The sequence below is a fragment of the Cryptomeria japonica genome, chromosome 3, assembly GCF_030272615.1.
Source record: "Cryptomeria japonica chromosome 3, Sugi_1.0, whole genome shotgun sequence".
In the NCBI taxonomy this organism is placed as follows: Eukaryota; Viridiplantae; Streptophyta; class Pinopsida; order Cupressales; family Cupressaceae; genus Cryptomeria; species Cryptomeria japonica.
The window spans coordinates 760,275,014-760,302,707 of record NC_081407.1 but is presented as its reverse complement, the minus strand read 5'-3'; the positions used below and the strand labels follow the sequence as shown (position 1 = coordinate 760,302,707).

At 32.6% G+C, this 27,694-nt stretch overlaps 1 pseudogene; it reads left to right on the top strand.

Moving 5' to 3' along the window:
- LOC131068863 (probable pectate lyase 22) lies at positions 1-27,111 on the top strand (annotated as a pseudogene).
- The last annotated feature ends 583 nt before the right edge of the window (positions 27,112-27,694 follow it).

Below are 27,694 nucleotides of genomic sequence, written 5' to 3'. Positions count from 1 at the left end.
ATGGCGAGCAGACAAGTCTTACAGCCATTGTTTCTTTTTCTTGCTGTCTTTTTCTTCAAGTTAGTAATGGTGGAATCAATAAGAAGCCCCTTCAATATGACTAAGGCTGAGAATAGCGATAAATATCATGTTGAGAAGCCGGAGCTTGTAGTTCAAATGGTAGAAAGGTAACCATCTCGCCTTTCAGATGATTTAGACATTTTAGAGAATTTATTTATGGTAGTATAGAAATGAAATCCAATATCTTATTGAATTTAGTACATTAGTATGAAATCCTAAATGACAAGGTTTATTATAAATGTTGGTATGCAGCAGTTATAGAACAAATTTCTATCACCCATATCATCATGCCATTGGATAATTAACAATTGTCGTCGTTGAGACAGATTCAATGAAAGAAAATTCACTGCAGAAAAGATATTTAAGTCAGTTCAATTAAGAGAATTTCAAAGTCCTAGCATTTTTTTATAGCTAGCATATATTACAGACAGTTGAGATTATTTACTTCAAGAACTATTGTGCAGGAGTTTAAATAATTCGAAAAGAAAGCTGAGCTCGTGCGAAACGGGGAACCCCATCGATGATTGTTGGCGTTGTGATCCTAACTGGGTTAACAACCGAAAGAGACTGGCTGATTGTGCCATCGGATTTGGCAAAAACGCCATTGGAGGTAAGAATGGCAGATATTATATAGTTACAGATCCAAATGACGATGACCCGGTCAATCCTCGACCTGGCACTCTGCGGCACGCTGTTATTCAAACCGAACCTCTCTGGTTATTCAGCTCAAGGAGGAGCTTATCATGAACAGTTATAAGACTATCGATTCCTTGCTCCTGATTATCGATTCCCCAAGGAGGTAAAAGACCTGTACAACTCATGTCTCTTGTATCTTTGGTATTCAACCGTTGTAGTATAGTTATAGTATGGGTAATGTGCAGGTTACAAAGCACCAAGATTCAACAGAAGGCAACTGGAGATCAGTGGGAGATCTTATGTGAAATGGGGCATTCTTCACAGCTTCAGGGGCTCTATCACTAATGTTCCTCTATTGTGGGCTCTATCACTGCAAGTTCGGGTGTTCTCACCACAGAAAAGGTTCCAGCTGTTAGACCAAATGCGTGCATTATAGACCAAATTCTTAGGAATCCCTCAATTCTTAGGAATCCCTCAATTCTGTTACGTCAAGCCAATGTTTGTTTATATTATCTCGATTGTCACTTAAAAGCATTTCTTAGGTAAATCTCGCAAGAACTGCAATATATAGATAGGAAATAGTTGAATTTATGTTCATACCAGTAATTCAAAAAACTAATTTATGAACACACCCGGTGTAATTGCATACGACGCAACTAAATATATTCACTTGCATGGGGAATTATTAACCTTTTACGTTTGACTGCTCCTATAAGATTTTTATTTAATATAAAATAGAGTATAACGATCTCACAAGAATGTCAGACATTGTAACGTAGAATAGCCTTTCAATTTAGGTTAATTAAATAAATATAATCAATTTATTATATATTAGTTTAGATTAAATAAATTAGTAGTTGAAAAAAATAAATTGTGTAAATTGATGTTATTTTAGGAAATTAAATGTATAAGGGTATGGATATTTTATTAATATACTTAATGATTAAGATAATATTTGTGCATTATAGATTCTACTCACTTTCATATAAAAAAAATAATAATTTGGAAATAGACAATGTCAAAAATTGTATACAAAATCTTAATTGATCTTAGGTTTTTTATGTGATTGTAGATTGATTTTACACTACACATATCTAATTTGTAATCTTGCACCTTTTCTATTATTATGTAGACTTTTTCTCTCTGATTTTACTATATTCTCTACTCCTCATTGATTGTTTTGATTAGATAAAGTAGGAGAGGGCCCAAACCTTTACATATCAACCTACCAAGCAGCACAGAGGGATCTCATAAGGAGTGAGAAAACCAACCAAATTGAGAAGGTCTAAATCCAACACATGCTGCCCAAAAAAGAAAAGCTAAAAACTATAAAAAGGCAAACTAGCAAGCCAAAGAAGGGACATAAGTGGAACAAGGCTACAAGAAACCTTAAGGAGATGGGAAAGTCCCAGATGTTTGAATCCAAACTCAATTCACGACCTCATGAGAGGAGTAGGTTGAGAAGAAGGAATAGAATTTTGCAAAGAATGTCTCCAATGATCCACAACAAGATTTCTGTTACCCTTATAAGATGAACCCAAGACAAAGGGAAAAATGTCAATCTTTTTCCTAATGATGCCTATCAAAGAGAACCCAATAGTAGGAGACAACAAAGGGCCTTTCACCGTATAGGGGCAATAAAAATAATTAAGATCCTTGGAGGAAGAAGAAGAAACCTACACCAAACTAGCTAGTTGAGGACGAACATTCACTAACTTCTAAACTACATTATAGGGATTGATCTTATGAGAATTGATGAAATTCATAGAGAAAATTCCCATATAGTGGAAATGACACAAATGAGAGTGATCAAAAAGAAAATATTAATCTCAAACTCTCAATCTAGAAGATAGCTTTATGGAGTTAGGCAACCTAAAACCCTCCTCCACACAAACACAAAATCTAGCAGAGCAATATCTTGATATAGATTTAGTGATCTCATCCACAAAACTGAGCTAACCAAAAGCTTTAGTATTGCCATGAAAAATATAGTCATCCCAGTACTCCGAAGGGAATTTTAGGAGCTTTATCCAAATAGGAAGTGAATTGAACATAGAAGGATCAAACCCAACAACCCATCTTTTCAAATTTAGGAACACCTTGTCAGAGAACCAAGGACCTCCTAAAATAACCCTCTCACTATCCTCCAAATAAATTATAGAAATAATAGACAACCATGTGAAAGACCCATTACCACATGAACAACAATAGACCAATGAATAGAAACCCATTCACGTATAGTCTCTATGTTAGGTCTTGGCCTCAAGAACTTACCAATGAGAGTAACCTGCAACCTATAAGAAGTCTTATCCACCCATTGACAAGGGATAGAAGGAACAAGGCATTGCAGGACTAGAGGAAGAGGCTTCAAACACCAAGTATAGTTAGTGGAGAGAGTCAACCTTTAAAGATCTACCAGACAAAAGTCATGGAGAAAAACATAATCTTTAGCAATGATAGCATTAGAACGGGATAGTTGAAGGGCACCTAAAGTCCTCCACCAACAAAGAGAGAGAGGAAGTAGGGGGAATAACACCATCTAGAGGAGAGGTGGTTGGAGGGACATTAAAGACATGCACAACATCTAGAGTAGAGTTGGAAGGAAGGACATCAAAGACACTCACACACATAGTGACATTAGCTTCAATAGGACTCGAAAGAAAGTCCCTAAGTAGTCAAAGATTAGAGGAGGGAGCATCATAGTAGCAGCCTAGCATAGGCTCAGGGAAAGAGCCAACACCAAGGAGCCAATAATCATACAGATGGAAAGTTATTGTTTACAACTTTATTTCAAGTATTATTTTGCCAAATTCTAACACTCAAGGAAAAAATTATGCATTTGTCTTAAAATGTTAAATTTGTCATACAAAAACAACTCTTCTGACAAATATATCTACTTTTAATGTAATTTATATAAAATTTGTGAAATATATGGAAATATACTGGATAGGTTATTTTTAGTGTTGGAATAAAACCTAGATATTTTTTTTTTCTTTCAATTGAGAGGAAGATGAGTTTCTAATACAAAATTAAAAAATAGTTCCATAGAATATTTCAAATTTAAACTTTGATTTGTAACTTTGTCCCCTAATCTTTGATTTTGGTGAAATAAAAGTCAATTATGACTTTCTCAGACCTTTTGGATGCTTTGGAAATGCTGAAAAAACTTCCAATATTACCAAAATGCTAGAATCAACCAAATCTCATAGGAACATAAATATGCAAACTAGAGTATATAGATGCTTATTTTTCCTTTAAATTGTCCTAATTCTCTAAGTCACCCATGGATGTAGGAGAAGAGAATACTAGATTTTGTAAAAAATATAGGTACCTATTAGTCTAAAATCTCTCAAAAAATCATATAATAAAATGAACTATATTAGACACCAAGCTTTGATACCATAATTTTGATTATGGGAAAATAGGTTTTTAGGGGGCTCGAAACCCTCAGATTTAACCAGAATCTGGAACCCACAGAACAACGCTTCTCCAGAAATCAAACCATGAAAACCAGCAGCCCTAACACAGCTGAGCTGATGAAAGCTAGCTGAACACCAGCACTGTCATAGGCAGAAAGAGCCAGCCAGACACTTAAGATATGATAAAGACAAAAAAAATTTGCCACATTGAAAAGGCTACAACCTTAACCTTAAGAAATAGTGATGAGGGTTAACAAGCATGCTCAACTAAACAACAAGAATATTCATGGCTCCCTTAACCTGTGATAAAGACTCTAGACACAAAAAAACCAGCCTAGGCCATAACCAAAAACAACCATTGCCTAAACAAGGCCCTTGAAAACTATCAGCTTACAAAACATGTTGAAAAGAAGCAAGGGGATTTTCAAAGGCTTCCTTAACCTTAGACCTGGGTTTTGAAATGGTTCCCAAAAACACAAAAAAGAGTTTTGAAGTGGCTCCCTCAACCACCTTGGATTGAAATAGAGGCCTTAAAATAACAACATCCAATCAAACAAGAAACACAAAAAAATCCACATCTATAGGAGAAGATAAAAGAGAGCTTGAAAGCATGGATCCATCAACCAGAAAATTGTCTGCCTCAAGAAAAAGCAGGCTCCCACAACCTGAAGAGATGGGTTTAGTAGTAGCACTCATAACCACCAGGGTGAACCCAGCATAAAGAACAACTTCCAATTGAAGAACAAAGTCCAAAAACTTAAGGAAAAACCCATTTCGCCTAGCTGGATCAAAGGGTTTTGGTAGGCCCCCATAACCGAAAGATCTCCTTTAGAACCTCAATAGTCTAGAAAGAGGACAACACCAGCCATCCGCTAGCACCACCCAACCTCCATGGCAACACTCAACTCTACCTCTATAGGAGAGAAGTTGTCTCTAGCACCGTCCTTCTTCACCCCTAAATAAGGAAGGGCCACCTCAATAAGGCAAGCTGGAGAAAAACCTAGGCTGCACAGAGAGGGTGTACTAATAGAATTTGCAAACAAAAACATGGCTGGGCTGAAGAGATGAACCCCTCAACAATTCTTCAACAAAGATTGAGGGAGCATAAAACACTCCCACCCTTAGGGCCTTGAGCCAAAGTTCCAAAAGAACATCTCCTACTTGGCAGAAAAAAGAGCAGCACCAGGAAAAAAAACCCTAAGTCCCAAATCATTAGAAGCCAAAACCTTAGCAAGGAGGCGAGAACAAGCACATACAGGGGCTTCCCTAGCCTCGAGATCATCTCAGGACACATCAATGCAGGGAACCCCAGAAACACTGCGGGGAGCCATCATCACCACAATCCACCAAATGACAAAATGATTTATGGCCAACGGCAGGAAAAGCATGGCAGGAAAACACCATTGCCCAGAAACCCTCACAGCAACCTCTCCGGTCTAAAACCACCAACCACTCTGCCAAAGCACAGAGCGAAGAAAGGGAAAAAGGGATGGCAGTAGGATCATGAAGGAACCCATGACATCCTACCCACCATCTGGGTCGCCTTTGTCCTCCTCCCCTGTAGCTTTGATACCATGTTAAATTCTTCAAAAAGTGCGAATTAGGTTAGGATTTTATGTCAATTATATATCACATTCAAATTCATTCAACAGATGATCAAAGATCAAAATTTCAGACTAGAGATAAAATATATAAAATGAAATAAGAATAGAGATAATGCAATATAATTTGAGAATACTCCTGATACTCTCATTGAGCTATCACTAATTAGTGAAGGTGAGAAAAGAGAGTTGTATACATAGAAAAATAACAGCATATATATCCAATAGTTACATTAACTTCTAAGAACCATAAAAGATGGAAAGTTTTACCTACTTGATAAATGCCATTTAAACATGTGGTATAGATTCCTTAACTGTAGATAGAGAAGAAGTTATGAGAGGTGGCACATTAAGCTAAAAGAGGGTGAGAAACCCAAGTACCTCATAACCTACTCAGGTAAGGACAAAGTCATGGTTATAAGAGGTGGCACAACAAGGAAAAAGAGGGTGTGTGATATAGTTACCCATTTGTGGGAGAGAGTGACACATCTAGCTTATATAGTTTGCCATATGCCTTCATATTAACCACTCCTAATAAACCTAAACAAGCTTAAATAATATGTGTAAGAAAAATAAATACCCCCTAATATAAGGAAATGAAAAACTCACAATAACAAGCGCTATGTGGTATATTGTAAGGATTCATTGGTGTATAAATCGAAGAAATATCTATACGGTCTCAAACAATCTCAAAAAATGTGGTGTCAAAAGTTTGATTCTTTTTAAAGTCAGAATCTATACTTGCTACAAACCATATCATTTTATATATTTTAACTGTATGGTAATCAATTTCTTGTTACCTGTTTGTGTATAAATTATATACTGATATTTGGTGACAATAAATGTATGACTAGAAATATAATATATCAATGTTCACTAAAATTCAACATAGAAAATTTGGGGTAGCTAAGTGTGTCTTAGGTATTGAAAAAGGAGAGCAAATAGAAAGCTTTGGTTCAGATAGGCTAAGAATGTGAATGTATGTTAAAATATTTAACTATAAAAAAATATATACTAGTAAATATTCCTATTTTGGTGGGGACTATGTTATTAGTTAAAAAATGTATTTGTCTTTAGCTATAATGATGGAGTATAGAATTCATGTTTCTTACACTCGTTTAGTTCATAATCTAATGTATGTTATGTTTTACATAAAGCTAGGCATTGCCAATATAGTAGGAGCCCAAATTTATTATATGGCTAATATTGGCATAGAGAAATGCGCAACACTGAATAGAGAGTTTATGTGAATGTGAAACACTACAAACTATTATATTTTCTACTTTTGGGATTACTCACAACCCTTTGAGATCCAAGGTTTTGTCAACTTAGATTGGATAGGAGATCTCAATCAAAAAATATCTACTAGTGGCTATTTTTTAAACTTATTTAATGTTGTTGTTAGTTGAATGAGCAAGTGATGGGTTGTAGTCATTTATCCATTATAGAGGCAAAGCACGTGACAATTATTAAAAATTAGAAGGAGACAATTTAGTTTAATTTTTTTTTTTTCAATTATTAGGCTAACTCAAGGAGTAGTTTAGATTGGATGTGAGAGGCAAAGTGTCATTATCTTTGAGAAACACAACTTTTCATATGTAGGTGGTGCATATAGATGCACAATATCATTATTCTCATGACATGGTGGAGGATAGTGGATGATGATTGAAAACACTAACTCTTTGGTGAGTATTTTAGATGATTTGATGAAGCATGTGAGCATAAATAACTTTAGATGGTGTAGTAAATATAATGGCCTCATAGTCCTTAATAGCTAGATTGATCATTTTGGAAGGTGTTTTAAATAAGTGCAAGAAAATTGGAAAACTATTCTCTTAAACTTTTTTTTGTAATGTTCATGTCTAATTATTCAATGGTTAATATTCACATCTATTTCTCTCATCACTAGTCAGTGTAGGTCATGTTTGTACTATCTTCTTCCTTTTAGACAGGTGCTATCTGCCTAGAATTGGACACAATCTCACCTTAAAGTCCTATATCTATGAGAAAATCAGCTAAATTAAATCATCCCAATGAAAATTCTAAATTGTAGACAACTAGGTAACCTTGATTCATTGGTAAATAATCTTAATGAATTAGTACCATTAGTGAAGTTTTCACTCAAAGAATGTGCCATCATGCTCACCATTTTTTTCTCATTTAATTCAACTACAACCATTTGGTATGTGTTCTCTTTAGCTACCTTTTTAATCCATTCCCTCTTAATCTTAACAAATAAATGAAATAATTTGACATAATTAATCTTAATAAATAAATAAATATAAAAAATAATTACTAAATACAGACTACTTCTCTAAACTAACTTTGTATGCTAAACTTTTAAACACTTGAAAATATTGTTAGCTATTGTAACATTTGCATCTAAATTTCGTTCCTTCTTAAGGTAAGCCTAACTGGACGAAAGAAAAGAATGTATATGGAGGATCCCAATGATTCTATAGAAAGCGCCAGAGGAGCATTACTTATTTCTCTTTCACTATCGATCGACGTATCATATCTAAAACCAGACGTATATCTTCAAAACTAAGAGTTGCTTTTGCACATGTTCGCGAGCAATTTATATCCATTTGCATTATTGAATTTCTATTCTAGTTGTCAAATCATGAACACAAATTATGCCAATCGGTTTGTAGAGAAGGTATATTAACTTCAATGTCCTTCAGACTGGTCCCTAATTTTGAACTTTTACCAAATTAGGGAGTACCAACAATCAAAATTTGACAAACTTGGGCATCTTGATTATTTCATTGTGCATGCCCACCTTCCATCCCCACAAAAGAACTAACAACTATATGTAGATTGGAGGGTGTGTATGAATTTACTCATGAGATATCACAGGCTACATTTTTCGATACTCGACGTGCATTTGACTATTATTTTTACTCCTTTCTTCTCGCATACTTTGGTTAGTGTTTTATCTTGTTTTGAAAACAATGTCGTAGTAGGCTTTCAGCTTACAAATGATGTAATGGCCCTGTGTATATTCATTTGGCTGCAAAACCTTTTGCTAGCTTTTATTTAAAACCTATATTTAGATTTGAGATACAAAAAATAATTTTAGTTTATTAGGAATGGATCAGGAGGCCACTAGCTGAAAGGAAAAGTGGATCCAACATCCCACAAAGAGCCATGACTTTTGAAAGAAGTCAAAAGCTACGCTATATAGACATGGAAGCTTGCGGGTGGGTTCTTGTCAAAATCTATTGGCTACCCCATGTGCTATATGAATCTTGTACTAATCTTGTATCATCGGACAGTATAGGAAAAACAACCATGAGGAGAGATCATTGGAAAATCCATGTGCATTTTTTCTACACGAGAGTGAAATTTGTTGCTTATTTATGAAAAACGTGCATATAATATTCAGGCACTCACACATAGTCGAGAATCAACTTCAGTTTAAGATTGACATAGATGAATGGTGTCTCATACCCATCCTAGTTACGACGAATTGGATTGTTGGCCACCATGTCAGGAGTTCGGTATTGAATTTCCTTGTAGTTTATCCAATTCAATAGAATATAGGTTAGACTTAAATTTAATTTAGTTGACGCATTATAGTTCACGCAGGTTGTAGTTGAGCTAGTGATGCTTGGGAGAATCTCGAGTCCAGTGGTAGTAATGGGATTGCTTATCTATTTGAGAGGCATGATATCCATGCAGTTCTTGGGGTACCTAGGAGAGGGAGATTTTCTTTCAATTGGCTTTGCAAACGTAACCGGCTTTTCAGTTATATCCAAACTGGTTATGGGAATGGAACCTTTGTGCAGTTTGGCACAGTTGGTTAGAGATTTATGGAAAGCATTCCTTAAAAGTAAAACATTACATGTGCAGGATGAATACTGGGTTGTGTTAGATAGGAAATTTAGTAGTCTTGTTTGGTTTTTCTTGGGAAATTTAGTGCTTCTGAATGTTGTAGATGAATCTTCTACCGGCCTTTTGAGAAATGATTGGAAAGTTGTACCAGTCCAAATCATTGGTGAATAAGCATCTTCTATGGAAGTAGTATTTTTTGAGGGTAGGTGATAGGGATTAGGATATTGAACAATGCATTTAATACCATTGTATACTAACTATAATTTTTTATGTAAAGATGGAGGAAGAAGATATATGCATTGTTCTATTATAGTTTTTATTGGTAGACTTGTGAGACAATCTAGCAATGGCCATTTGATGCACTAATTCAATTTTTTTTTCTTTTATTTGCATGATAAGGTAGTGGACTCTCTTGTCCCAAATGATGTAAGTTGGAAAGATTCTAAATCAGATGGTCTAAGGAAAAGAAAAGAAGGATAAGAAAACAAGACTAGATCTAAGTCTCAAGGGAGATCTGAGTCTCCTAGAAAATAAAAGGAAATATGTTGGAGATGTTGTAAGAAAGGTGGAATCAAGAAGGAATGCAAGTAGAACTATAAATGAAAGAATGAATTAAATGGGGAATTATATTTTAAATCCTTTTAGGCTGAATTAAAAATGTGGTACAGATTTTCTTACACATGCATGTGAGGATGAATGGATGGTTTTCTTTGTGTGCTTCTTTGTACATGACTTCTCCCAACGAGTGATTTTCTAACTATGAGAAATTTAATGGTAGAAAGATCTTTCTCAGTGTCAAATCGTTTCTAAGTATTGTTGTGCATAGTTGAGTCAATATTAGATCTTTTGATAGGAGGATACAATTTATTTTGGGAGCTTTGCACATTCCAAGTTCGACACAAGATGTATTGGCTAGTAGTAATATAAATGATGTGAGTGTGTAATTAGTGTTCATTGAGTGATGTTGTTGGCAAATGGACTTTGGTTTAGAACTCTTTTCGACCTTTATGTTAGCACCCATATTAGTTTAGTGATACCTCTTAATATATGCTTACAAGACCAATAATTATAGAAAAGGGAATTTAGGAATTGTAGTAAAGGCACACATGTCAAAGACCTATGGTAAGGTTGAATGTTGCATGGGTTCACATGTTCTCACCTTAGAAACCAAGCTACTAGCTAAGAGGAATATGTTGTGGCATGGCCACATGGGCCACATTGCTGTAAAGGGTCTTAGGAATTAAAACCCAAATCTTGTATAAGAGTTAACTAATTATTTTCTTGATTCAAACTATTGTGAATATCAAATTTATTGAAAAAAAATAATGTTCAACTTTATTCATAGTGATGTGTCAAGTCTTGTAGACATGCTTGATTGGAAAAAACCATGTATTATTTTACTTTAATTGATGATATCTCAATCAAGATGTGGGTCTATATTATAAAGAATCAATCCAAGGTCTTCATTAAATTTGAAGAGTGTAAGGATCTTTTAGAAAATTAGGCAAGTAAAATGATCAAACCGTTGAAAATAAATAATGGTAAATAATTTATTTATAAGTAAAATTTGATAGATTCAATAAAAAGCAATGATATTAAATGTAATATTACAACTCCATAGACTTCTAAAAAAATAGAGCTGTAGAGGAAATGAGTAATTTTCTAAGGGAAAGGATGATAAGTATGTTTAGTGGGGGCTAGTTTAGAATAGGGAGAGGTGATTAGTACTACATGTTACTTAATTAGTTGGTCCCATTCATTAGCAATTATCGATGAAAACAACATTGTGGTTTGGATAAGAAGAAAGAGCACAATTAAATATCCTTTAGTATTTGGTTGTGATGCATATGTACTTGTGTTCTCATAAAGAAGGGGTCAAAATTGTAATATAAAGTAGTAAAGTGTATATTTTTTAGTTATGGTAAAGATAAAATAACACAAGTTATGATTGACATAATGTGAAATTTATTATATAGCTAGAGTATGATCTTGAGAGAGATTGGGTATTCTTCAATAGTTGAGCAACTAGATGGGAGTGTTAATTCTACAATGCAATGATAACCAAAGGCCAAGATAATTACACTTGAAGGTGAAATAAAATTTTTGGATGTAATTTATGAGGATGCTAGTATAAAGAGATTAAAGAAATTAAAATATAAAAATAAAATACTAATTATGGTGAAAATATTTTATAACAATATTCCTTTATAAGGGTACAACCACCTAAAACAACTTGGATTTGGATAGCTCCAACAGGCTTTAACAAGAACATACTATTTCACATGATGATAATAACTAACCTACACCTCCTATATGCACCTTACTTATGTCTTGGATGACATCCAAGCTAACTTTGATATGTACTTATAACCCATAGGACAATCTAAATAGCTATATATGATTATAATAATGATTATATAATTTTGAAGAGCTAAAGTAGCTACAAGATAAATATTCATAACCTAATACATGCTATAAGGAGAGAAGAGTTATGGGAAGGATAACTAGAAGATACAAAGTATAAGGAGTTATAATGGACTGTAATTAATGCATTGAGATATAAATATAGGATACTTGGTTATCGAGCCCAATATTGTGTATTATGTTTTCTTTCTATTTAAGTACCTAAAATAGATCCAAAATAAATTTCAAAATTACTTCTATAGAACTAAGTTTGGGGTTATTAGACTACAATTGTAGTCTAAACCCTTTGAGAAAAAAAATCTAGCCTATCTCCTTTAGATTTCTTGCTACTATTAGTTTCATTGCTAGGAAATTGGTTAGGTTATGTTGGGGTTTCTTCTAGGAATAAAGTTTTCAAATTGTAACCATTACCAATCAAGAAGAGAGCAAGAGATAAAGGATGACAAACAAGGGTGTGTGTTAAGGAAATTAGGCCAAAGCAACATCCACAAATATTTAAAGAGTGAAGGGAAAAGATGGATGAAGAGATGAAAGACATAACCCTTGATAAGGGAAGAAGATTTCTACAAGAGGAAGGGGTTTCAATTTTACCTGGATGGATAACTAATGCAGCCATAGTATTTGATAATTTGAGATCCAATTGGAATATGTAGGTCAAACTAAATGCATATGTTGCTGATTAAATTTATACTAGATCAAGATAATATTGATGATAAATCTCTATTTGTTTGGGCATTATACCAAATATGAAAAAGGCTACTAACAATATATGATCCAAGTAATATTTATGGACAACTTCTTGTGCAAATAATTAAGGACACAAATCTAGTGCATGCAAATAACTTGATAATTAATGCAACAAATTTTACTAAAGATCATGTGGAAAAATTAATAAAGTAAAACACATGGTGCAAGGCAAATAATTAATACTTGAGAGAATAAAATATGTAGCTAAGGGATAAGTTGGGATCTTCTACAAGGCCTCTCCCATTGCCATCAATTGATGCATCCAATTATTCAAGAGAATACTCTTAGAAGTCTCGATAGAAAAAATTCATTGGAAAAAAGAGATTGAGAAGCTTTAGATTGAGAAGCTTAGAAAAAGAGAAAAACAACTAAGCATGGAGCTAAAGACATCTAAATCTAACATGGTCATAGAATTAGTGAAATTAAGATTTAAAAAAATGTTGACACATGTTGAGAAATTTTGGCTAATATATGTTGGGACTAGGAAGGATTTTGATGAGTAGAAGAGGTAAGAAATGAAATAAAAAATGGGACCTTTGACTATTTTAGATGTAATGCTCAAAACAAAGGGAAGAAACAATAAAGAGGTGCATGAAAAGATTACAAATGTAACTATCGGTAGCATGAAGAAGATAGACAAATAGATGCAACAACAAAAAAGTTTCATGATAAGCCTGTAAGAAGCTCAAAAGATATGACCAGATAAAGGATACATTGATCCCTTCATTCCTCAAGAAAGATACAATACTATTAAAAGAAACCAGAGCTTGTAGCTGAGATTGTAGAATGGTAAGAATGTTGCGTTTCATATACTTTAGATAATTTATTAAAGGTGGTATGGAAATGAAATGTAATGTCTCACTCCATTCAGTACATTAATATGAAATGCTAAATCGCAAAGTTTATTATAATACGTTCTATTCATTCTTATGTTGTTGCTTGGCATTTTATTTACTGTATATTCTATACTATTATTCATTTATCTATACTTGGCACGTAGCTGTTATAGACCAAATTTCTTTTCACCATATCGTCATGTCATCAGATAGTTAATAATTGACGTTGTTGAGATATATTCAATATAAGATAAATTCACCACAGAAAATATATTTAAGTCAGTTCAATTAATAAAAATTCAAAGTTCTAGCATTTTTTTATAGCTAGCATATGTTGAAAAGAGATTATTTACAAATTTCAAGAAATATTGAACTCGTGCGAAACAAGGAATCCCATTGACGATTGTTGGCATTGTGATCCCTACTGGGTTAATAATAGAAAGAGAGTAGCTAACTGTGCTATTGGATTCGACAAAAATACCATCAGAGGTAAGAATGGGAGATTTTATATAGTTACGGATCCAAATGACGATGACCCGGTCAATCCTCGACCTAGCACTATGCGAAATGTTGTTATTCAAACTGAGCCTCACTGGATTATTTTCTAAAAAGATATGGTTATTTAGCTCAAGGAGGAGCTTATCATGATCAATTACAAGACAATCGATGGTAGAGGCACTAATGTTCATATAGCAAATGGACCTTTCATTACAATACAATATGTGACCAATATCACGATTGTAACTGCAGGAAATACAAATGTGAGGATCTTCCCGACTCATTATGGGTACAAAACCAGGAGTGACAGAGATAGAATTTCTTTGGAGGAAGTGCAATTTGGGTAGATCACTGTTCCCTGTCAAGCTACGCAGATGGACTGATAGATGCTATAATGGGATCCACTGCTATAACCATTTCAAACAACTTTTTCACTCACCATCACATGGTGCTTTAAACTACTTGTTTGGTCTGCCATAAATTTACTTTATTTATAAAAGGTTTCACTATTATACTTTTATCACATGGATCTTAGAGTAGGGTACTAAAAGGCAATTATTAGACAGAAACATAAACAAATGTTAGTATTAATAAACTTGTCGATAGAGTGCTATTTCTCAAGTCAGCTATATATATTCTTTTTGTAGGTGATGCTTCTTGGACACAATGATGCCTATACCCAAGATGTCAAAATGCAAGTAACAGTTGCATTCAACCACTTTGGAGAAGGGCTTCTTCAGCATATGCCCAAGTTTAAATAAAATTTTATAACTGCTGTGTATTCCTTTTACGAAGACCACGATACAACTTGTTGAAGTTTATTTGTTTAAGTTTAAGAAATGAATGCTATGATGCAGATGCAGATGCTGACATGTATACTTCCATGTGGTGAACAATGATTACACCCACTAGGAAATGTTTGCAATTGGGGGAAGTGAAAACCCCACCATTAACAGCCAAGGCAATAGATTCCTTGCTCCTGATAATTGATTCCAAAAGGAGGTAAAAGATCCTTACAACTCATGTCTCTTATATATTTGGTATTTAAGGAATGTAGAATAGTTATGGTATGGGTAATGTGGAGGTGACAAAGCCCAAAGATTCAACACAAGGTAATTGGAGATCAATGGGAGACCTGATATTAAATGGGGCCTTCTTCTTAGCATCAGGGGTTAGAGCATCCTCAAACTATGCCAAAGCTTCAACTATGGCAGCAAGACCTTCCTCTATTGTGGTTTCTATAACTGCAAATTTAGGTGTTCTCACCTGCACTCCGGTCACTAATTACTAAAGGGGAATATATCAGTAATCTTACTCTCAAATTTGAAGCGTAGTGGTGGAACGTTAAGTCAATATGGTTTTTATTATTTTGATTGCCACTAAAAAGAATTTTTAAGCTATGCTTCACAATGACTGCAGTATATAGACATGAATAGTTGAATTTATGTCCATACTAGTATTTTAGAAAACTAATTTGGGTGAGTTTATTTTTTAACTATTAACACGTCTTTTATAATTGCACATGACATGGCTAAATAAATTCACTGTAACAGGACTTGTATTGACCTTTCGAGTTTCATTGCTCTATTATTATTTTATTTAATATAAAATAGAGTATAATTAACTCATAGAAAGTGAGATATTTTAGAGTAGAGTCGCCTTTCCATTTAGGCTAATTAAAAAGTAAATATAATTAATTTTTAATATATATTAAACAGATTGAAAGTTGACAAAAATAAATGGTGTAAATTGATTTTTTTAAAGAAACCTAAGGGTATGGATATTTACTTATTACACTAATGTTGAAGATAATATTGATGCAGTGTATAGTCCACTCACTTCTATATCAAAAATAGATGATTTGAAAATTTTCATTGTCAAAGATTGTATACAAAATTTTAATTGAACTTAAGTTAATTATGTGATTGTAGATTAATTTTATATTATACATGTCTAATTTGTAACTCTAGACCTTATCTATCACAATATATACTTTTTCTCTTTGATTTGCTAGATTCTATACTCCTCATTGATTGTTAAGGACTTGGTATATTTATAACTACATCATAAAGATAGTGAAATAAGCAATGGTCATGTTCTCCTACTCCCTTAATTAGAATAGTTTTTTGATTGTGATAAAGATACTTAGATGTTGATTTTGATATAATATTTTTATTCCATTTAAAGTTCCAAATGAAAATTTTCATAAGTTCATTCTAGATATGAATAAATAGTCAATGATTGCTTAATGGTCAATTAATGTCTTTAAATTTGAACCCATTCTAGATAATTCCATATTTTACAAACTCAACTCCCAATGGCTATGATGAAAGAGGAGAATTTTAAAATTTGAAACAAATTTATTTTTCTTTAAGATTCAAGCGAAGAAAGATCAATCCTCAATGCTACAAAAATGGTCCATTGTAATAAGATATATAATGCAATGATCATGGGCAAATGTATGCAAATATAGGACAAAAAATAATGGGAATGCATGATTATAAATATAGATAGGATATAGATAAGAATGGATATATATTGATGTATGGAAATAGGAGTAGGAGAACATAGATTGAAATTAGTGAAGGTGCCAAACTTATTAAAAATGGTTTTTGCATGACAAAAATATTTTTTCTTTCTAGTGAGTGAAAAATGAGTTTCTAATGCAAAAATTAAAATGGCTCTGGCCTGTAAAAGTTTTTAAATTTTAACATTTGACTTGTAATTTTGTCATCCAAGCTTTGATGTTTGTTGAAAAAAAAGTTAATTGTGACTTTATCCAACCTTTCAGATGCTTCGGAAATGTTGAAAATTCTGCCAAAATTACCTAAATGCTACAATCACACAACTCTCCCAAGAATCTAACTATGCAAAGTAGATTATAGGGTTGCTTATTCTTTTGGTAAGTTGTACTTATTATTAGGGCTATGCAAGGATGTAGGAGAAGAGAATACTTGGTTTTGTAATATTACAGCTATCAGTTAGTCTCAAATCTATAAAAACTAGATATTTAAATTAATTGTACTAGACAACAAGTTCCAATACCATGTTAGATTCTTTGGGAAGTGATAATTGGGCTAGAATCTCATGTCTGGCCTGGATCATGTGCAACTGCAATTAATAGATAATCGAATATCAAATAGTAGAGCCAAAATCTAAAATGAAAGAAAAATATAGACAATGCAAGAGAACTTGAGAATATTCTTGATACGGTCACCAAGATAAGAATAGGTGCATTAACTCCTACTACCCATAAAATATGGGAAGTTTTACCTACTTGATAAATGTCAAAATATGTAGCATATCCTCCTTAAGTGAAGATAGAAAAGAAGTTATAATTAGTGGCCTAAAAGCCAAAAGAGGGTGAGAAAATCAATTACCCTATAACCTACTAAAGATAAGAACAAACTAGTGGTTATGAAAGGAGGCACAACAACCCAAAAGAGGGTGTGTGACTCAATTACTCATGTGTTAGAAAGTGGTACATGTAGAAATAAAAAACCTAACATATGGAAATAAAAAACCTACACTAACAACTACTATGTGGTAATAGGAAAGAATTCATTAGCATATAAATTGAAGCAATACTTATATGGTGTCCAATGATCTCCAAAATTATGGTTTCAAAAGTTTAATTCATATGCTTTGTATTATAATCTAGTGTATTTCCTAGTTGTGTTGGTTGTCTATATAGTTGGCTGGATATTGGACTTTGGTTTTGGTGGGGTTGGTTTTATGTACTAGATGATAGTCATCGGGGTGCCGATAATTGTTTCTTCTTTCCCCTATTTTTTGTGTTATGTTTTTTATAGACTTTACTTTTACTATATTGGGTGTTGGGCCTCTTAGCAACTATCTAATTATTAAAAATAAAAATTTATGATGGTAATCAATCTCTTTTTATCAATTTGTGCATAGATCATATGTTGATATTTGGTAACAATGAATGGATGATTAGAGATATGGTATATCAAATTTCATTACATTTCAACATAAACAATTAGGGGTTCCTATATGCATCCTAGGCATTGAAAAGAGAGAGAAATAAAAAATGTTTGATTGGGATAGACTAAGTATGTTGAATTTGTGTTGTAATATTTTAAAATGGAGAATTATATACTAGGAAATGTTTCTATTTTTTTGGGTACTAAGTTATTAGTAAAGTAATATATACATCTTCACCTTTAAATAAAGACTATATATTGCATGTTCCTTACACTACTCTAATTCATATTCTAATTTATCTTATGTTTTACATAAAGATAGATATTGGTGATGTAGTGGGAGCCTTGGGTTATTATATGGCTAATATAGGCATAGAGCATTGAGCAACAATTAAGAGAGACTTAAGGTGAATGTAGAACATTATAAATTATTATATCTTCTACTACGGTGATTACTCACAAGGGATTGTTGACTTAGATTGGATAGGAGATGTAGATCATAAAATATCTACTAGTGGCTATTTCTTTAGCCTATTTAGTGTTTCTATTACTTGAATGAGCAAGTCATGGGTTGTAGTCATTTATCCATTGTAGAGGTATAAAATATGACAATTAGTAATGCCTATAAGGAGGCAAGTTGGTTTTAGAGTTTTTGTTGAATTGTTGGCCTTATTCAAGCAGTAGTTTAAATTCAATGTGAGAGTCAAGGTGTCATTATCTTTGGCAAAACCCAATTTTTTGTGTATAAATGAAGTATATAGATGCACAATACCATTTTTCTCATCACATGGTGGAGGATAGTGGATGATGATTTAAAATGTTGACTCTTTGGTGATTGTTTTAGATGATTTGATGAAGCATGTAGACACAAATAACATTATATGGTGTAATAAATATAATGGCCTCATAGTTCTTAATACTTAGATGCTAATATTCCCTTTATGCTTTGGCAAGGTGTTTGAAATAAGTGGGAGAATGATAGAAAACCATTGTCTCAACCATATTTTGTTCATATCTAATTATTTAATAATTAAATTTTACATGTATTTTTGTTATCACTATTAGTGTATGGTATGTTTCTACTATTATATTCATTTTAGACTTGTACCATCCACTTAGAATTGGACAAGCTCTCACCTTGTAGTTCTATATCAAAGGTAAAATAAGCTAAATTATGCAATTCACTTTGAACAGAGTGGTATATTAATTTGAATGGCCTTCCTAAAGGTCCTTAATTTTGAACTTTTACCAAATAAGGGAGTACCAACAATCAGAATTTGACTACTTGAGGATCATGATTATTTCATTGTGCATGCTTTCCTTTCATCCCCAACTAATAACTATACATAGATTGGAGGACGTGCATGAATTTACTCATGAGATTTCATGGTCTACATTATCGTCATGCATGGAGTGCATTTGACTATTATTTTTATTCCTTTAATTCTTCTAGGCATACTTTCATCAGGATTTTATCTGCTTTTGGAAACGAGGTTGTACTTGCCTTCCAGCTTACAAATAATGTAATGGCCCCATGCAAATTCATGTGGCTGCAAAAACTTTTCTTTCTTTCTATTTAAAAACTACATTTAGATTTGTGATACGAAAATAATTTTAGTTGATGAGGGATGGAGGAGACCACCAACTATAAGGAAATGTGGACCCCACATCCCACAAAGAAGTCAAAAGCTACATGTGCTATATGGAGTTCGTTCTCATCTTTAATCATCAAACAACATAGGAAAAACAGCCATGCGGAACAGAACGCTGGAAAAGCCATGTGCCTTTTTTTCTACACACGAGAAATTTGTTATTTGTGAAAAAGAATGGAGATACTCTTCAAGTGTGCACACATAATGTTGAGAGTTGACCTTAATTAAAGTTTGACATAGATGATCAGTGTCCCATACACATCCTAACTACGACTAGTTGAATTGTTGCAAAGCATGTTGTGAGGTCGGTATTGAACTTCTTTGTATTTACCAAATTTCAAGAATATAAACTAGAGTTGGATTTAGTTTAGTTGGTGCGTTATACTTTATGCAAGTTGTAGAGGAGCTGGTGATGCTTGGTAGAATATGAGGCCAGTGGTAGTAATAGGACTTCTTTTCTACGTGAGACGCATGATATCCTTGTAGTTCTTGGGCTACCTTAGAGAGTTGGAGGTGGCAAGAGGCTCTTGTTGAATTGGCCTTGAAAATGTAACAAGCCATTCAGTTATTTCTGGACTGGGTACAGGAATGGAACCTCTGTGCTATCAGGGTTAGTCAGTTTGAGATCTATGGAAAGATTTCACTAGAAGTAAAAGATCAGGCATGAAGGATGAAGATTGGGTTGTGTTAGATAGGAAATATAGTACTATTATTTGGCTATGTCTGGGAAGTTTATTGCTCCTGAATGTTGGACATGAATCCTCTGCAACCCCTTTAAAAAAAGCTAGGAAAGTTGTACCACACCATATCATTGGTGAACAAACATCTTCTATGTAAGTAGTATTCTTTGAGGGTGGTTGATATGGATCAGCTGTTGAGCACTTTAATTCATTTAACACTATTGTAAATGAAAGATGGAGGAAGAAGTTATAGGAATGGTCTTATGACGTTCTTTTCTACACACATGGAACAATCTATTGATGAACATTTGAAGCACTACTTTAAATTTTGTGCTTGATGAGGTAGTGTCTTCTCTTCTCCCAAATGGTCTTTCTTAGATAGAATAGTACAAGTGGAATAGCTTTCTTTCTTGGTGATAGCCTTATATTATGGTTGAGCTAAAAGAAGTATTTTGTATCTTAGTCTATGGCAGAAGCAAAATATATTGCAATAGTTTCTTTTTGCATTTAGGTTTTATAGATAAAAAAGACATTGCAGCAGATGGAGATTGAATTTGAAGAGACCATGCCAATCCTTTGTTACAAAGGAGAGATCATTACAAAAAAATTTCCAAAGGAGACAATTTAATATCTTGGCTAGAATTTGGGAGTGGTATCTCCCTCCTCTTAAATGAAGACGAAGTTAGTATATGTTGAGGAGGAGTGTTGACTCCTCACTGCAAGTAGTCTTGGTGGTATTGTGAAAAAAAAATTACAAAAGGTATTAGTAGATTAATTTTTCCTCACAAAAGGAGAAAGAGTTGAAGCCCAAGAATCAAAGTGGATATTTGTCATTGATGTCAAAGGGGGAGAAAGGAAGAAAAAATTCTACACCATTTGGGGAAGAAAGGATTGAGAGAGAGAGAGGTTCCAAAGAAAGGAAGTCAAAATTATAAAGAGCACAAAGCAAAACTTGAGCAGAATGAAAGTCCAATTACAATGGAAGCAAATTTTCTACACAAGGGGAGCCCCTAATTTCCATTATGAGGAGCATTTTTTTAGTAGCATTTTTCATGTTTGGCACCAATGACAAATGGGGAGATTGTTGAAATTTATATTGTCATTAATGTCAAAGGATGTAGTTAAGGATGTATATAAATTATCATTATGTTACCCTCAATATCCAGTTTCCAAAAATTACAATAATTTTAATTAATATTATGTCATATCAAATAATTATTGATCTAGATAAATAGTGTCAAGTTATGTTAAATACATCATTCAATATAGTATGTCACTAGTATCATCTTAATCAATTTTTTATTGTTGAAGGATTTGTAAGTATTTGTGATGTGTATATGAAGTCCATTCCTGAAAAACTATATCCACTAGCACAATATTTTATCCCACATTCTACCATAGTTATATTTTGAGACTTGTAGTGTGGAAGATAAATAAGGCTACACACAAAGACAAATCTATTCAAGTTTCAAAGGTGGACTTAAATAACATGAAAAGTTAGGGTCAACATTATGCTCATAGAGATCACTTCACAATATATTATGACTTTTTTGATGAATGGGTCAAATTATTGCACTATGAACCAACTATAGGAAGCATGTGAAAGTGTACTAGGACCAGCTAATTTTTTTTAGTAAAGAATAGCATCATCCAACTCTTGGAGTAGCATGCTGGATCTTGGTTTAAGCCTTTTACACGTTTGGTCTAAAGTATGCATGTGGCAATCATGTGAATGTTGTAAATAAGTTATAAGATGAGTTCTGATTATATATAACGTAGGGATGCATAAGTGTAATTGGATTCATTTCAAGAGTAATTCTTTCTAGTAGAACTAATAACCATGGAAAAAGTTATGTAAGTTGTCTACTAAATTTTAGCTTAAGTGGGCAAAATCAATTGAAGGTCTCATGCACTTTGAGAGGGTTGTCAAAAGTTGATTAGATCAAGGTGATGCTAAAGGTTGATCCTTGAAGATCTGCCTATCATGTCTTTCATGTACTATTATGGTATTTAAGGTTGGTGCCTCATAATCATAGTTAGTGTTCACTTCTTAGACTAGGGGATTGGTGTCTCCTATGGGTTGATGCATACAAAATTTTATAAGTTTATTATTTAGTTTATGAGGCTAGATTTGCATATTAGATCCAAGCAACTTTTCTCACCATGGTTTTCCCCTTAAGTTTCTACATAAATCTAGTATTATTTTGTGTTGATGTCCTCTTATCTTGTCTTATCAGTTTCTATGATGTTTCGAGAAGTTATCAAGGGTAATAAATTTGGAATTGGTTTCTACTGATTACCATTCTCTTAGTGTTTATGTGTGATTAACGCACATTATATACGCATTCTATTAAGAACAATAACCACTATTTCTTTTATTTTCATTCAAAAGAACTATCTAGATTTCCTTGGATACGACCTTCTATTTATGTCACTTTGTGCAATCTTCCTTTATTCATAATGTATATTTGTTCAAGACAAAAATCAAGTCCTTGTAGTAGTAACAAGTTATCCTATATTGTCTAATAATGTAAAAGTTTATTGGTTATTTTGGATAGTTTAAAAATTTGGATTTATAAGGTTTGAATTTCATAAATACTTTTCCTTTGTAATAATTCTTTGTAAGTAATTTAGAATGATATTTTTGTATTAAAATTTATCTATTAATGAATTTTAATTGAATACATTAGCTCACACTTTCATTATAATCATTAGCACATTATTACTCATGGATTTTCTTAGGTCAACCCAAGAGTATAGCCTGTAATCCTTAGCTTGACTAAATCCATCCATTGACTATTACCATTTATCTATAATTAGATTAGTAGTAGATAAATAAAATAGATATCTATTTATATATTAATAAATGCATAGAGTAGCATATATCAATATAACAATGCAAGTCGTTATTAAGAGAATTTACGTAAGAGGTGTAGAGATGTTATTAAAGCTTAAACTTTATTAAGTTATAACATTAAACATATAGAAATAAATTCATTAGTCAACAATATTAAAGTTGAATATATTCTTTCTGTATATCTTAAGATGAATTAAGTTATTATTTGAATGCCTCTACAATACTTTGTTTAGATTAAAAATAGAAAAACTTTTTAAAATCACAAGATTAATATATAAAATAGGATAATAAGGATATTAATGAGAGAAATGGACTCTTGGGTCAAGGGTAAGATGTAAGCCATTATCCCTTACCATATAGAAATAATAAATTTTGTTTTTATTTTGTGATTGTTGAATATTGAACTTTGACTTAGTGAAAACTCTAATGATAATATCATAGTTTGTTTTTTTAAATGTAAAGGATAAGGCTGGAATTTCACATTAATCTCATGTTGACATGTTCGTATAGTTTCTTGACTAGATGATAGTTCCTTACCATTAAATGGTTAACCATCTCTAAAGTTTATGACTATATATATAAATATTAAATGGATTTGATCTTATATTGTGATTGTTTGATCATGATAACACCTTTTAATCAAAGGAGTGATTAGATGAATTTGATATTGAATATTATAATCAAATCTAAGGTAGAAAGTTTATTCTAAGATAGAAAATATCTTCTATTATCAAAATATTTGAACCAATTAGATTTAATGAATGGAACTAAGTTATTTGTGATACTCATTTCTTATAAATTTATAACATGTTAATGATATAATGTTAGTGAATTTATGCATCATATAATAACTCATGAATTAGTTGTTAAGTATATCATTTAGAAGATTTAAGAATGAATTAGCATTTAATATGTCTTGCATGATATTAGGTTAATTAGATAGATTGATAGTTACCTTTTCTTTTGTACTCTTATACATGTGTTTGTATGAGTTTTATACTCTCAAGATCATATTTAGAGAAATCTTGTTATTGGTATTCTTATGTACTAATGTGTTTGAAATCCGTTTTTATGCTGGATTTTATTATCAAGAAGATAATAATTGTTATATGCTTCTATTTTACTTAGAGAGAGAGAGAGAGAGAGAGAGAGAGAGAGAGAGAGAGAGAGAGAGAGAGAGAGAGAGAGAGAGAGAGAGAGAGAGAGAGAGAGAGAGAGAGAGAGAGAGAGAGAGAGAGAGAGAGAGAGATAAAGAGTATATCATGCTACATAGATTGCATCACTCCTACTTGTTTAAGATTTCTTGACATCTTTGTGTTGGGCCAGGTATTGTTCATGCCAAAAAGAGTTTGAGGGGAGTGTAAGGATTTGTGGTTGGGTAGATAAGTTCTTCGATGATGCTCTCATCCAATGTGTGCTTGTTGGAGATAGTGTGTTGAGAGTTCCTGTTAGGGTTACCTTTATTTTTGTACTCTTTGTAATTGACCTTTTGATGTTATGTAAAGGAAATTGTTTCCTTGTGATATGGCTTGTCAATGGCTTTTGTACTTAGGCATCATGTTTCCATTCTAATATATTTGAACATGTTATTTTAAATGTTTTAGAATAATGTGCATTTTATGCTATATGATTATTTTAATAATATGGAGGTCCTTATAGTTTGAAATTATTATTGTCTCAAAACATTAAAAAATATCAAAATTGACACATTACTAACTCATGTGAATGCACATTGATATATTCAAAGCAATTTCACTTGTAGTTGGGTTTGTTTCATGTAAGATAAACAAATTTACCAAATATTTAATATATTTTCAATGTGAGTACATATAAGAGGCATTTTTATAATTTATTATTTTTGTATTTATAATTTAATAACAAGTCATCTAGTGTAAAAGTACTCTAATAATAAGAGGTGGCGGAAAATTTTGATAGAATTTATGATATAAGGACTCATGTTCAACTTTAATATTATTTTATGTGGCATGGAAAGTGCGATGTCTACTTCTAGAAATGGTTTACAAATCCAATCACATAGAACTATTTGGACTTTTACTGATGCTATTTAAATGATTTTTATTTAATAAAAAAATAAATCTCATATAATTAATTACTCCATCTAATAGTAAAAAAACATAAGTATTAGAAAGCCTTCCATTATTCATAGCTCCTTTTTGTAAGTAAGATATACACAATTAGAAGTTCTAGAAATGAATGATCTTATTAGATCAAAATAAATAACAATTAGTTCACCATTCATACTTCTTACAAAGCCTTCTCACTATTAAGTTGTGTGTGTTATACAATTCAATAGAATTAAAAGTTGAATAAATGCACAAAAATGTTCCAATAGTATCATATGTCTTTATTATTTTTAAAAGTTGAATATTTGGTTTGATTAAATATATATTTCAGGTTGAGCTAGCCATCCCAACTAAAAACATAGAATGATTCAACATATTATTTAAAAGTTCATATTATTAACTTGATATGATGTAGAAATAGAAATAATCAATCTTTATTAACTTAATAACCTTAAATTAATATATAAATATCTCTATTATATCTAATTATCCTCATGACGTCACACATAGCAAATAAAGCTCCAATTATTTTCACTTCGACCTATCTTTCTCTAACGTAATCATCGATTCATTTTTTATGACTCTTCATTACATATAAATTTTCATTTTAATAATTTTTTACTCGTATCTATTTTATATACCATAGCCCTTACTATTTCCTTAGACACTGCATAACTTAACTTCCTATTTAGATCATCTAACACACAGTATTCATAAATTAGGAACTCCTTTCACCATAATATATATATATATAACGTCTGTATGACATCATCCCACCATTAGTCGCATGATGATATATGTTTTATTGCGTTAACATAAAGAGGTTTATCCTACAAATATATATTTACAATCTATTAAGTTTCGATATGTTAGATTCCTTTGGAATTCTAATTTTTTCCACGATAAAAAAAATGAAGAGCGCGGGAGCCATGTGAGTGCAAAAGTACTTCTAACTATTCGTAAGAAATTTGGGAACAACATGCGAGAATTTTATACCAAATTTTGTCGCCCATCCCCGTGCAAATTGGGGAAGATGAAAGTCATTTATAACCAAAGACAAATATACTTGTGGGCCATATCACCTTTGCCAATGTTTTAATGTGAAATCCAAAGAAGTGTTACTTCTGAATGCCGCGTCCACCACATCCATGAAACGTCTATGTTTCTATATCTATGTTTTTCAAATAGATTTGGAAAAAACTCTCAATTCAGAAAAACGTCGGAGTAAACATTCTAAGAAACGTGCATTACCACTGTAGTAATCGCACTGAGATAACGTGCATAACTCAATGGAGTCACCATGGAAAGCAGACAAGAATAAACCATATTCCTTGCACAAAGACCACGAATATACAACTTGCTGAAGTTTATTTGCTCAAGTCTTTAAGATATTAACATTATGATGCAGATGTCGACATGGATACTTTCATGTGGTGAACAATGATTACACCCACTGGGAAATGTATGCAATCGAGGGAAGTGCAAACCCCACCATTAACAGCCAAGGCAACCGATCCCTTGCTCCTGATTATCAATTCCATAAGGAGGTAAAAGACCTATACAACTCATGTCTCTTATATGTCTGGTATTCAACGGTTGTAGTATAGTTATAGTATGGGTAATGTGCAGGTTACAAAGCACCAAGATTCAACAGAAGGCAACTGGAGATCAGTGGGAGATCTTATGTTAAATGGGGCATTCTTCACAGCATCAGGGGCTAAAGCATCCTCAAGCTATGCCAAAGCTTCGAGTATGGCGGCAAGACCTTCCTCTATTGTGGGCTCTATCACTGCAAGTTCGGGTGTTCTCACCTGCAGAACAGGTTCCAGCTTTTAGATCAAATGCGTGCATTATAGACAAATTCTTAGGAATCCCTCAGTTTTGTCACTTTGCAAGCATGAGCACACGGAATGAGGCTTCTTAGTTATTTTAGTTTTGTTTGCTGAGACTCTCCTGTCATCTTTCACTAAAGACGAATATATGGAAAATATCGAATAATATTTTTCTCAAATTTGAAGCGTAGTGGTAGAACGTCAAGCCAATGTTTGTTTATAATATCTCGATTATCACTTAAAAGCATTTCTTAGGTAAATCTCACTAGAACTGCAATATATAGATAGGAAATAGTTGAATTTATGTTCATACCAGTAATTCAAAAAACTAATTTATGCGAATGTTTCTTGAAACTATGAACACACCCGGTGTAATTGCATATGACGCAATAGTCAATGTCAAAAATAAATTGTGTAAATTCATGTTATTTTAGGAAATTAAATGTGTAAGGGTATGGATATTTTATTAATATATTTAATGATTAAGATAATATTGGTGCATTGTAGATTCTGCTCACTTTCATATCAAAAAAAACATAATTTGGAAACAGTCAATGTCAAAAATTGTATACCAAATCTTAATTGAT